This window comes from Hibiscus syriacus, unplaced genomic scaffold, assembly GCF_006381635.1.
Source record: "Hibiscus syriacus cultivar Baekdansim isolate YM2019G1 unplaced genomic scaffold, ASM638163v2 tig00110429_pilon, whole genome shotgun sequence".
Classification (NCBI taxonomy): Eukaryota; Viridiplantae; Streptophyta; class Magnoliopsida; order Malvales; family Malvaceae; genus Hibiscus; species Hibiscus syriacus.
Window position 1 is genome coordinate 7,897,159 of NW_024062733.1, and position 13,749 is coordinate 7,910,907.

The 13,749-nt window shown below is 33.5% G+C and overlaps 1 pseudogene; it reads right to left on the reverse strand.

Moving 5' to 3' along the window:
* Positions 1-1,039: 1,039 nt before the first annotated feature.
* LOC120124744 lies at positions 1,040-2,532 on the reverse strand (annotated as a pseudogene).
* Positions 2,533-13,749: the final 11,217 nt, after the last annotated feature.

Consider the following 13,749-nt stretch of genomic DNA (forward strand, 5'->3'; position numbering starts at 1 on the left):
AATCGGTGTCATTATGATAAAACCGGTAAACCGCTACCGGATATATTGAAAGTGTCGATAAATTAATATAAGTATCGACACTTTTGTAATTTAAAAGAGAAGAAGTTATAGCGCCTAAAAAGTGTCGATACTTTATACAAATGTATCGATCTATATCAATATAACAGGTAATAATATGACAAAACAAGTCTCGATATGATAAAACCGGTAAAAAGATACCGGATATATTGAAAGTGTCGATAAATTAATATAAGTATCGACACTTTTGTAATTTAAAAGAGAAACGAGTTGCACGCATAAAGTTTCGATACATTTAAAATTGTATCGATCTCGAAAATATCGAAACTGATATACATAATGTAATAGGTCAATTTATAATGTAACCGGTTTAAATTTACCGGTTTTATGAGAAAATAGGTCAATATAAGCGCTACCTAATTTGTTATTGTACTTGATAATATTTCCGGTTAAATGCCTATTTTATTATATAAGCGCTACCTATTACATTATATAAGCGCTACCTAATATGTTATTGTGCTTGATAATATTTCCAATTAAAATATAATATAACTGGTCTAAATTTTAACCGATCACACCATTTTTTAGCCATTTTTAGGCGCCGCACAGCATAACTTCCCATTGGCTGGCAACCACAAAATATAACAATTATCAATCATTGTTCATAAAAATATACCGAATATTGACTCAAGAATCAATTGTAAGGGAATAGGCATGTCATATTTTCAATATCTAGTTGTCTCGCCTACCAAAATAATATTCAATATGGTTTGATGAGGAAGGTACGTAGCTAAAAATAGGGGATTGCATTGAGTCATGCATGATGAAAATCTGTAGTTCAGTAGGTTGATTGAAAAATCTAAAATAAAAACTTTGGGATTTAAGTATAGTTAGTTCATGTTGCTTTTGATTATATATATATATATATATATATATATATATATATATTCAATGTTCTTGTACAATCTAATCAAGAGAGTTACAAGACTGCTCCTTTCTCATGCTAAGACAAAGGGCGCTGTTAAACCTGGCCAGTGAGTTCAACCCCTTGCTCATGTTCCATTTTCTGGCCATGGAGAGCCTTGAAAGTATAAAATTTAGCGCATATTAAGTAGTACACAAAGTTTAGAGCTTGCAAAGCTGTGAGCAGCCAATAAAAATAATCCAACTTCCCCTTATTCAGGTCCTTGTTGGGAAGCCAGTCGGTATACTTGTGGACTAGCGTGACCAAGATTGTGCTTGTGTAGTCCCCAGCTGAGATTGATGTCCAGAACAATGCTGTAGCAGTGCTCCTCATGCTCTCGGATGCTTGGTTATAGAAAAATTCGAGGTGACCGATCACCATGAAAGCCTCTGCAATTCCATGAAGGCTATACTGCGGCACAAGCCAAAATACCGAGATGGGAATTGTCGATTTCGGGCTGTCGATTAGGCCGTCTGCCGAGGCCGCATGTTTTCTCTTCACTTCGACCAGTCCGGCAACCAGAGTTGCTAGTATTGAGATGAAAAAGCCTATGGCCATCCGCTGCAAAAAGTTTATGCCCCGATCGAGCCCCGTGAACCTGTGGACTACATGAACCAGTACACGATCATATAGGACTATCATGACGAGCATCGACGTCAAGGCGAAGACCGACATGGAAGCGGAGGGAATCTCGAAAGACTTGTTCAGGTGTTTGTCCATTGTGTTGCCTTGTTGTAACGAAAATGTGTTTTGTTGAGCATTGGATGTGGCGAACAGAATACCAGCTGCCCAAATTGGTAGCATTCTGAATATGCATTTTAATTCTTCGACCCTATGGACAGTGTTGAGTCTCCAAAAATTGGGGTTTTCTGACGATTTAACACCATCTTCTTCAGTCACAATGGCAGCCTTATCAAGAAATCTGAATTTTGCACACAGATATGTTCAATTGGTTAACTATATAAATATTGAAATTTGAAAGTGATGACTTACTTGAATTGTTTTGTATGATGAAGCAGTCCATCAGTGGAAATTGAAGCATCAAGCACCTCGTTAACGTACAACAACTTGGGATCAGAAATCAATGGAATCTCTCTCTTTCTAAAAGCGGAAACACAGACTTGTAAGACACGAGTGTAAGGGCTTCCAGCAGGATCCAAATTTCGGTAAAGAGGGTAACCAATGAGGAAGACGATGATGGACAAAGCCATGGCAATGGTAGGAATTCCGATGCCTAAGCTCCATCCTACATGGTCTTGAATATACACAAGCAACGTCGATGCTATCAATATCGCTGCTCCCAACGCAAAGTAGTACCAATTAAAGAACACCCAAGTTTTCTTAGGGTGCCTAGGATCCTCCTCAACGAACTGCTCAGCCCCAAACGCCACCACGCACGGCCGGATTCCGCCTGATCCCAAGGCGGCCAGAAGAAGAGCCAGGTAGAGAATAGCTGTTTGAATCCCGTTGGCTTCTTGGCAAACTTGGTTACCTTCACACGGTGGTGGCCGGAGCTGTGGCATTGCTGCTTAAAGCGTTAACACTATCATTCCCTGCTCGTCACGTCAGATCAGATCACATCAGATCTTCACATAAGGTGTAAATTTGATGCTTCTTCTCCAAGTATTCTTACCATTAGGTATATTGCTGTTGAGACAGTGATGGTCCAGAATTTCCCGGCGTATGAATCGGCGATGAGAGCACCGAGCAGTGGCGTCAAGCTCGAGGTGCCACTGAAGTTGGTGACCGTGTTGGCTGCTTTTGTCAATGGCATATGGAGCTCGTTTGTCAAGTAGTTAACCATGTTTTTACTGAAGCCCACCATTGCCAATTTCTCGCATATCTCATTCACTGCACATCCAATTAGATCAAGTAAACAAGCCTCGCCCTTAACAAAAATGAAAAACGAAACGACAAGCTTACCTATGATGAAGGGCAGTGCCTTAATGCCACCCTTGTGATCATCACCATTTTCAGAAGCACTAATGCTGTTGTTTTCCATCAGAATCAGGTTCAGCTAAGCTAAGGTCTATGATTTGAAGACTAGATTTTTTTTTCTTTTCCTGTGTTTTGAACTGAGCTCCTTGTTCACAAATGAGATGCCATAAGTGTCATTCACACGTGGTGGTGAACTTTGGTCAAAGGGAAGAAGAAACAGAAAGTTGTAACGCTCGAACAAAGCAAGGGCAAAGAGAAAAACTTGTCTTCTAGCCTCGCCTTGCCTTGTCTGCATTTCAGTTGCTAGGATCAAAGCTTATAAATAGGTTTCTTTGTCTTATTTGTTTATTAATTTTTTACTTTTGCATTATTGGGGTTTGATAAAACGGTAGGTGAACAGGCTCGGGAATCTGGGGATTGGACATTTTTTTATCACTGTTTGAGATATGAATCCATGGCGATGGTTTTTAGTGGCCTATAATATATCCTTAAGCCTATTGTTTTATTTTATAATCATATTTATCCGTTTTCAAGAAGGAGATTAGAGCACCAACAATGTATTTATTGATTAAATAGATTGTTATTTGATAACACGCCATTTTTACTGTCAAATAAATTTATTCTTAGTCTCGTTAAAAATAAATATAATAGTATAGAGAGAGTAAAGATTGATTTAAAGACTAAGGAAGGTGCTGAAACGATTATTTTTTATCTATGACTTAGGCTAAAAAAATGCAAGTAAAGTAAAAAGGGGATTTATTAAGAAATTGAATAAGCAAATAATGATTTAAAGAAAGATAAAGAATTGAAGAAAGTAAAATTAAAAACCAATATGATGAAATTAGCCTCAGCCTTTCGCGTGCCTCAAATTCCAATAGATCATTGAATATGATTTTTCCTCCAGTTAAATGTCAGTTTGAGTCCGCGAAGTTCAATCATTGTATCTCATTTTCCTCTTTCGTGATTGACTTTCCCAAATCTATTTTAGGAATCGCAATCCTTGTTTGGATTAACTTCGACTATCATTGTTAACTCAAAATAGTTTAAAAGCACTTGGAAAAAAACCGACTCGAATTATGCTTTCTCTATGAAAGTCAAACTCGATCCCAATTTCCCTTAGTGTACCATTCGCGAAGTGTGTTCAAGAGAATTCAAATCAATTGATTCTATAATCCCAACGGTAAACCATAATGTCATTCAATCCAAAATCTATTTTTGAAGTGAAAGCGTTTTTATTTTAAGAAAGATAATCCACCAATTTAGTTTCCAGAAAATTAAGAATTTAACCCGAGAGGGTATGAGGTACTTTTCAATTCTCACGAATGGAATTGAGTCATCGCTTTAACCCTTGGCTATGGAAAACTTAGGTAAGCATGGTAGAAATTATACTTAATATTTTAAAAGAAAATAAAGTAAAATTGAAAGAAAAATAAAATGAAAGAAAAACTTTTATAAATCTAAAGAAAGATAGAAATAAGAGAGTTCAAGAGTGAATGATCTCAATGATCCCAATAATAAATTGAGGATTACCCCAATGGGTATTTATAGTCCTCAAAAAACCTAAAAGATTACATTCACACTAAAAGATAATTATGAAAGATAATTCCTAAATTTAAAAATAAATCTTAATTTAAATTTGAAAAATTTAGTTGAGTCTCATGTTCCACATAATCTGCTGACTGGATGCCACATCAGCAAAATCATACCCCAAGTCATGCCCACTAATACAATCATGATTCCAGAAAATCAAAAATTGCACATTTCATCAGTTTTAGTAACATTTCTGGAATCTACTCTCCTGCATTGAAAATGAACAAAAATGACCAAGTTAGCAACTTAAAATAGCTAATCAATGAGTAATTAATCACAAAATAATGCATAATTTAAGCACTAATCAAATTTCCCCTCACTTATTTGATGCTTGTCCTCAAGCATTTCTCAATTGTCATCCTAAAAACCTCAAGTTGCCAACTCTTATTTCATAGAATTTCCAAGATTTCTAAGCAAACTAAAGCAAGTAAATGTTGAAATTCAAGATGAATCAAGCAAGGCATAATCAATTAAGTGTAAATGAACCATGGCATTTCAATCATCCATCAATTTCAAAGAATACAAGACTTAGTTCCTCACATTGGTTCACTCATTTCGCTCAAGTGTTTCGGGTGAAAGAATCGCTTAAGCCTAAACTAATCAACACATTACCATAGGCTTGTCACTAAATCTAATCTCCACTACTTAATATGAAAATGATGCAATAATCAAGAGGTCTTTGAAATAGGTTGTAACAGAGCTAAGGTTCTAGTAGTATAAATACCAAAAATCAGGTGAAAAATTCAAAAGTTCAAAACAAGGTAGAGATTATTCCAAAACATTATTTAAAGGGAAGTAAAAATTAAAGAAAGGGGAAATAAGAAATCCATCAAAAGCTTTATTCGCTCTTTTTTTTCTCTTTTTCTTCGAATGTTTCTATTTTTTTCTCTCTCTTTTTTTTGCTGCTCGAACCAAACTTTTTTCTGCACTGATTTTTTCTGCTCATTCAAATCAAAACTGCATTGTTTGAATTTTTCTGCACTGTTCAAACCAACTGCACTGTTTTTCTATCATTCGAACAGTGTAATTCCCTGGACTGTTTTATTCGATTTTGTACTATATCGAATAGTTTTTTTTCTCTCAAAACAATCTCAATTTTTTCCTGAAAAATGATGACAAAAAGATATAAAAACATATAAAATAGGCTCAGGTTTAAAAAATGTGGTGAACAAAGAAAAGGATAAGCTCAAAAATGGTTCACTAAGAGGAAGATAAATTAAAAGGGTGAACTATTTTGTTTGGGAAGAAAAATTGGTTTAATCGTAATGCCCCTATCACATTAAAACATCATAATCAAAATGTGTAGTCTCAACAAGCGTCGAGTTACAAGTTCTAGAATGCAATCAATTAGTTAGGGACACTCAATTGAAACAGAGCAAGAATAAAAGAAATGCTCATTAAGCTCAAAACTCACATGAAAGGTTTATTGAACTAAGTCATGCATCCAATTCAATCAACAAATTCATGAAATTACCAAGAAAATTTTACCTAAACTAGTCACGACATGTTATCTTGCATCCTAAACTCAACAAGAACAAGATTGAATTCACAAAGAAATACAAAGAAATTAAATCAAACAAGAGATCGACAACCAAGATTATCAACAATTCTAACCAATAAATAACTCAATTTCAATCACAAAGCATAAGCAAGACTTAATTTGATTTCTAATTCCACCCCACTTAAAATCATATTGTCCCAATATGAGCGAAAAATAAAATGCAAAAGAGAGAGGGTAAAAATACTCTTCGTTCAATGACGACCGATCGAAAATTAAATGACGGCGATGAGATGGGTTGAAAGAGTAGCCGTCAGAGGATGTACCAACATTTAAAAATTTCCTACAAAGCCAAAAAGGTAGCACATCACTAACAGGGTAATAAAAGTAAACTCGACATTTACCTCAATCTTTTTCTTTTCGGCAATGGGGATCAACTACGACGAAGATTCATCAAGTCCTTGATTATTAGCTCAAGCCATGGTAGTGCGACGGACGAGGCTAGCTTAGTATGACTAAAAATACGAGTGACAAGGTGGCGAAACAAAAGATGGGAACAAATGGTTGTGGCTGTTTTGAGGAAAAGAAAGAAGGCAAATAGACGATTGTGGGTTTAAGAATAAAGGTGAAAATGTTTTAGTTTGGGTTTGTTTTTGTTTTAAAATTTGGAGAAGGCTGAGTTTGGGTGGGGCCTAGAATTTAAAAGGTGGGGTGAATGGTGAAAAAATGGTTTTGATTGGATTTACTATCAGAAGGAATAAAAGATGGGTGTTGTTTTGAAAATATGGAATGGGTTTAGAAACAACAAAGAATTGGGTGGTAAAAGGAAGGGTAATTGCTTTGCACGATGACTATTGTTTTTTCACTGTGCCTTAAAATTTCATTTGAACCAAGGCCTCGGTTGTAATTTTAAGTTTGATCAGATAAATATAATATTCGGGGTATGCTTCGCACGATTCAGCTGCACTACTGCTGGAAATTATGCAATTGTTCGACCAAAAACATCGGATCCAACTCTATTTAATTTCGATAAAAAAAATAACGGAGTACTTGAAAATTCAAGAAAAATAAAAAAACGAAATAAATATTCGATAAAAATAAATAAAAATGAAAACAAAAATGGGTTGCCTCACATTAAAGCACTTTGTTTAACATCGTTAGCTCGACGACCTGATTCAGACTACAGGTTCGACGAGAGAAATTTCCTCTTCATACGCTTTTTCCAACTAAGAAATTCCTTGTGAGAAATTCGAAAATTCTCATAAAAAATTATTAGGATATTTCTCATTTATAAAATCTTGTCGAAACTAATGGCCATCAACACATCTTTTTTACGAAAATTTGAGTTCTTCAAACGTTCCCATGAAGATTTTGACTTTATTTTTGGTACCTCCAAAAGGGAAAATAAGGTTAATAAGGTTGAGGTGAAGGTGGCCCCTGATTGATAGGCTTGATTTGTTCCTAGATTTGGTCCATATCTCAACTTCAGATGATCTATCCACCCTGGATTTTATGTGTTGACGTATGGGTTGTAAGGCCTCTATTGAGGTCTTAAAAAATGTTCATTGCATTTACTTGTACGCCAACACCTCCTTGTAGCATCGGGCAGTAGTCCGTCGTATGATCTGGCATCGTACATATTCTGCATAGCCTCGCTCCTCTAATTTTTACAACAAGCGAATTGACTACTTCAGTAAGTTTATTTAATTTATTTTCTAGAAATAACACTTATCTCATGAACCCGTTTGTTGGGTTTACTTGAAAATTTTTGTGAATTCATCGCCATTGTCGAAATTAATTCCTTTGTTGCGTTTGGTGTCATGTTGACGAGAGCTCCTCCGCTAGAAGCATCGATCATTTTCATCTCTATGGGAAGCATTCCTTCGTAGAAATACCAGATAAGCGTTTGCTCGGTTAATCCGTGTTATGGACAAGTTGCGCAAAGCTTCTTGAATCGCTCCCAATAGTCGTAAAAATACTCTCCTTTTTGTTTAATTCCCAAGATGTTTCTTCTCAATTCGCTTGGCTTTACTATTGGGAAAAACCTGTCAAGAAAGATTCAATTTGAATCAATCCACGTATTGATGGAATTTAGCGGTAAGTAAACTAACCACTCTTTAACTAAACCAAATAAAGAAAAGGGAAAACTCGTAATTTTATTTGGTCATCGGAAACTCCCTGTGGTTTCATGCTTGAACAGACCAAGTGGAATTCAACCAAATATTTATGTGGACTTTCACCGGGAAGCCCGTTGAAGAAAGGAAGAAGATGAATAAGCCCCGCCTTTAGTTGAAACGGAGTTTAACCTTGAGGAAAGAAAATACAAAAGAACTGTTGTACGACAGGTACCGTAGTTAATTCTCAGATTGTGCGATTGTCCATTGGTTCAGGTGTTTTTGTCGTCGAATACGATTTGACATTTTGTGTAGTTTTAGGTGCGGCATCAGATGATTCAGAGTCGGGTTGCGTTGGTTCTCGGTGGCATGCATTGGATGATGTTTTGGGACTTGATTCCGAATCTGATTATGCTTCTTGTTGTTATTTCCTCCTTTCCCGAAGTGTAAGTCCACGTAGTCTCTGGCCTAGTGCTTCAATCTCAGGTTCAAAATCTACTAGCTCTCCGAGATTTTGCCTGGTCATAAATCAAAAACAAAACTAAATCAGTAACTTTTGCCGAAGTCCCCGGCAACGGCGTCAATTTGACAATGTGTCGTTTTCACAGTTAAATAAATTTATCATTAATCTCATTAAAAAAAATATAATAGTATAGATAGAGTAAGGGTTGATCCACAAGAACTAAGGAAGATGTTGAAACGATTGTTCTTGATTTCTGATCTAGGCGGAAAAAATACAAGTAAAGTCAAAAGGGGTTTGTTGAGAAATTGAATAAGAAAATAATGATTCAAAGAAAGATAAATACTTGAATAAAGTAAAATTAAAAACAAATATGATGAAATTAGCCTCAGGCTTTCGCGTGCCTCAAATTCTAATCGATCATTGAATAGGATTTTTCCTCCAGTTAAATGTCGGTTTGAGTCCGCGAGGTTCAATCCTTGTATCTCATTTTCCTCTTTGGTGATTGAATTTCCCAAATCTATTTTAGGAATCACAATCCTTGTTCGGATTAACTTCGACTATTGTTGTTAACTCAAAACATTTTAAAAGCACTTGGAAAAAAACTGACTCGAATTATGCTTTCTCTATAAAAGTCAATCTCGATCCCAGTTTTCCTTAGTGTACCATTAGCTAAGTGTGTTCAAGGGAATTCAAATCAATTGATTCAATAATTCTAACGGTAAACCATAACGTCATCCAAGACAAAATTTGTTTTTGAAGTGAAAGCATTTTGATTTTTTAAGAAAGACAATTCGACAATCTAGTTTTCAAAAAATTGAGAATTTAACCCGAGAGGGTATGAGGTGTTTTTAATTCTCACGAATGTAATTGAGTCATCGCTTTAGCCCTTGGCTATGAAAAACTTAGGTAAGCATGGTAGAAACCATACTTAACATTTTAAAAGAAAATAAAGTAAACTTGAAAGTAAAAAACCGAAAGAAAAACTTTTATAAATCTAAAGAAAGAAAGAAACAAGAGAGTTCAAGAGTGAATTATCTCAATGATCCCAATGATTAATTGAGGCTTACTCCAATGGGTATTTATAGTCCTCAAAAACCCTAAAATGTGGTTGAGTCTCCTATTCCACGTAATCTACTGACTGGATGTCACGTCAACGAAGTCATGCCCACTAATCCAGTCATGATTCCAGAAAATTAAAAATTACTCATTTCATCAATTTTAGTAACATTTCTGAAATCTACTCTCCTGTATTGAAAATGAACGAAAAGGGTTAAGTTAGCAACTTAAAATAGCTAATTAAGGAGTAATTAATCACAAAATAATGCATAATTTAAGCACTAATCATTATTATCTTTTTTAAGTTTCAAATTCGAGTATGTTACTTGCAAAGGTGGTTAAATATTCATTAAAGTTAAATGATTAAAATTTTTTCAAATAAATATTACTTTATAATCACTTTAGATTAATAAAAAAAATAAAGAATATCGGAATATTTATGGATTTAGACGATTAGTTGATTACAGCCATTGCCCTGCACATTGCATGGGGCAGACGAGAATTCCCCTTTTTATGGTAGGCCAATAATGATATTATTATTTATGCAATTATTGAACAAATAAACTACGGATCCGAAATGAAAAGTCAATCTTTGAGGTTTATAATAGCTCAAGCATTTTATTACCATTGTATTATATTATGTTGTTGTAAATAAGTTTAGACAGTGATAAACAAAGTGACCATTACCTCTGTTGTGGTGGTAATATTAAGAACTATAACTTGTTTAATATTGGATGAACATGTTTTATGTAAAGAATAAAAGAATATTCATTGATTCAATTACACACAGGATTCAGTGTGTCTGTTGGAAGCTTAAGATTATTCTAATCCCTTGATCTAAGTTTTGAGAGTAAAATTTTCCAGCCATTTATCTTATTCCAGAAAAATTAGTGTTCGTTGATGACATTCATTATGACTTATTTTAGTATATGAGTTGCGAGTTTACAGTTTTAACGCTCAAAATTGTGATAGGACGTGACATCAACTCTTTGAGCTTTGTAGTGGTATTTTAGAATGCATCAAATATGAATATAACAAGTATATATCGTAATCATGAATTATAACAACAAATGCTATGTTGATTTATTGATACTATGCGCACACGTGATCAAAACTGATGGTGGATCAATTATCATTATAATATTGTCACTTGTAAGTGCATGGTGTTAGTGATATATGTGTGGCATTATTATTATTGTTAGGGGTGTTCCCTATTCGGTTTTAACTGAATTAACCGATCAAATCAAATTAGTTCGGTTAATTTGATCGGTTCCCGAATTAGTTCGGTCAGAGAACAGTTAATACTTTTTTCAATATTTGGTTAACGGTTAATTCAGTTCGAAATCGGTTAATTAACCAAATTAACCGAAAATATTAAGTATTATATATATTATAAACATATTTTCAGCTCAAACCCATTAAAATTTAATACTCGAGTATTTTTTTAACAACACTAGTCTTATTAAATTATCAATACTTAATTAAATTTTAACTCAAATAAAAAATATACATATATTATATTATATTTAATTTAATTTAATCTAATTATAAAAAATTATAAAAAATTCGGTTACTTTAGTTAACCAACTGAAATAACTGAACTTTGTTCGGTTCGGTTAATATTTTTTTTTTAAAAAGTTCGATTCAATTAACGGATAAAAAAATTCGATTAATTCGGTTAAAAATAATCCGATACGGTCGGTGGTCAAATTAACCATTTCAACCCCACTCATCATTGTGATCTGCAATGATGAATATGATAGTGAATATGAGTACAAAATAGTGTATAGATTTGTGTAAAAGCGTAAATAATGGTTTTGTGTTCTCTTAAAATCATGGGATATAATTGAAATATCATAGGATTTAATTATTAAATGACTTAGAAAATTAGTTTGGTTTTTTTTGATGAATATCCTTAAATGAATTAAGATTGTTTATCTAAGTTTAGGGAGGTTTCTAACGAGACATGCAATTTGATTTGATTCGATTAGTCTTTAATAAATTATTATTTTACCGAGAAAAAAATATATCCTTAAACGAATTAAGATTGTTTGGGGTTAAAGTGGCTTGTTAAATAACTTGCACGTGAATAAATATGTCATAACATGCTTTATTGTTGCTAGTATGTCAAGAAACAAACCATGATTTGTTGAGTTTAACAAGTGTTGAGTATTTTTATGTATATTGAGTTTATGTTCAATATTTAAATAGTATCATTCCAACAGCGGGTATAGGATGTCACAGTCTTCATTAGAAATATAAAAATTTGTGAATGGCATCTTTGTATCAAAGTCTTATCATACAAGCATATTCATGAAGTTAAACCATAATTTTACTTATGTGTTTATTTTAATAGTCTGGGTGGTTACAAGGTAATATATGTTTATAATTTTTTAACTTGTTGATAATGTATACACACACCACATATGCAGTTACTCGAACCCATAACATCTAAGAAAAATAACTTTTTTATTATTATTGAAGCCACTTCATGAGTTGATTTAGCTCTTGTCGAGTATAGTTATTATTATTAATATTTGTTTAGGTACTAGTGGGATCTTAGAAAATATACTCGTGTAAACCTGTATAAATCTCTGTTTTGAAAACCGGACCGGACCGACCGGTTCAACCAGTTCAACCGGAAATCGTTGCTTAGTCTGGTTCAATCTAAACCGGTTGATCCGCTATTAGTGAACCGGCCAGAACCGCTGAACCGTTCGAACCGGACCGGCTAAAAACCGGAAAAAACCGGGATTTTTGTTTTTTTTTTAAAAAAAATTAAACCAAACAACGTCGTTTGTTAAACGAGTCAAGTCGAACTCGAGTATTGCTAAGCTCGACTCGAACTTGAAAACTTTAAAAGTAAGCTCAACTCAACTCAAACTCACAAGCTAAAAATTATCAAGTTCAACTCAAACTCGAAATATAATATTGAAACTTGAACTCAAAAAGGCTTGAACTCAAAAAAAAATTAGAAGCTCGATTGAAGCCTAAAATTCGAGCTTGATTGAAGTGAAAGAATAGTTCATTTAATGCTCACTAAAAGGCTCCATGATTTTGAATGTCAAATTACCTCTATTATTTATAGAAGTTAGTTATGATGCGCTTCTATGTTTCTTAGCAATGTAAGATTGTTTTGTTCTCATATTTTTACTCTTTAGACTTTTGGGATGTTATTCTATGTTTCTTAGCCATGTGGGATTGTTTTTAAAAAAAAATTAAACCCAACAATATCATTTTGTTATGATTTTTTTAACCCTAAATTTATTTTTTAATTATAGTTATATAATTATATTTATTATTTAATATATTTTACCTTAAATATTATGTTGTAGTTAATTTGAATCATTTTGTTTCACTTGATTTTATAGTTTTTAACTTATATATGTTATGACTTGCTTTGAATATGACTTGTGATATAAAAATTATTTTTTATTAAATATTTTTGGTATTTTTATTTAATTTTTTAAATAATTATGATGTCATCCGATTCTTCCGACCGGACGGATCGGTTCGATCGGTTGAACCAGTAAACCGATAACATGACCGGTTCGCTAACCGATCCAATTCACTAACCGATCTGATTCTGAAAACCATGGTATAAACTCATAGCCAAACTTGAGATTACAAAGTGCTATCATGAGTACACATAGTACTATCTTGGGCACATAAAGTGCATACTTATAATCAGGGGCGGAGCTCCGTTGGCCTCAAAGAGGCCTCGGTCCTTGTAATAAATTTTTTTATATTCGATAAATTAGTATTTTAGTTTATTTAAAAATAAATATTTGAATTAAAAATAAAAGAATTTACTAAATATTTAATTAAGTAAGGACCGAACTAAAGAATGATAATACAATATTCTCAATTTTTTGGGTGTAATAACAATTTAAGTTATTGTAAGTTTAAACACCAGACAAGTTAAACATTGTCTTCTAAATTTGAAGTTTAAATACCTAATAAATCATTATATTTTTCTTATAAAGTTAAATATCTCGGCATCTGCCAATATATAATCTTGGCTCTATCCCTGCTTATAATCTTGGGCTTTCAAGTGCTATTCTTGAGTTCACTAAGTACTATCGTGTAACTTGTAATTTGAGCATAT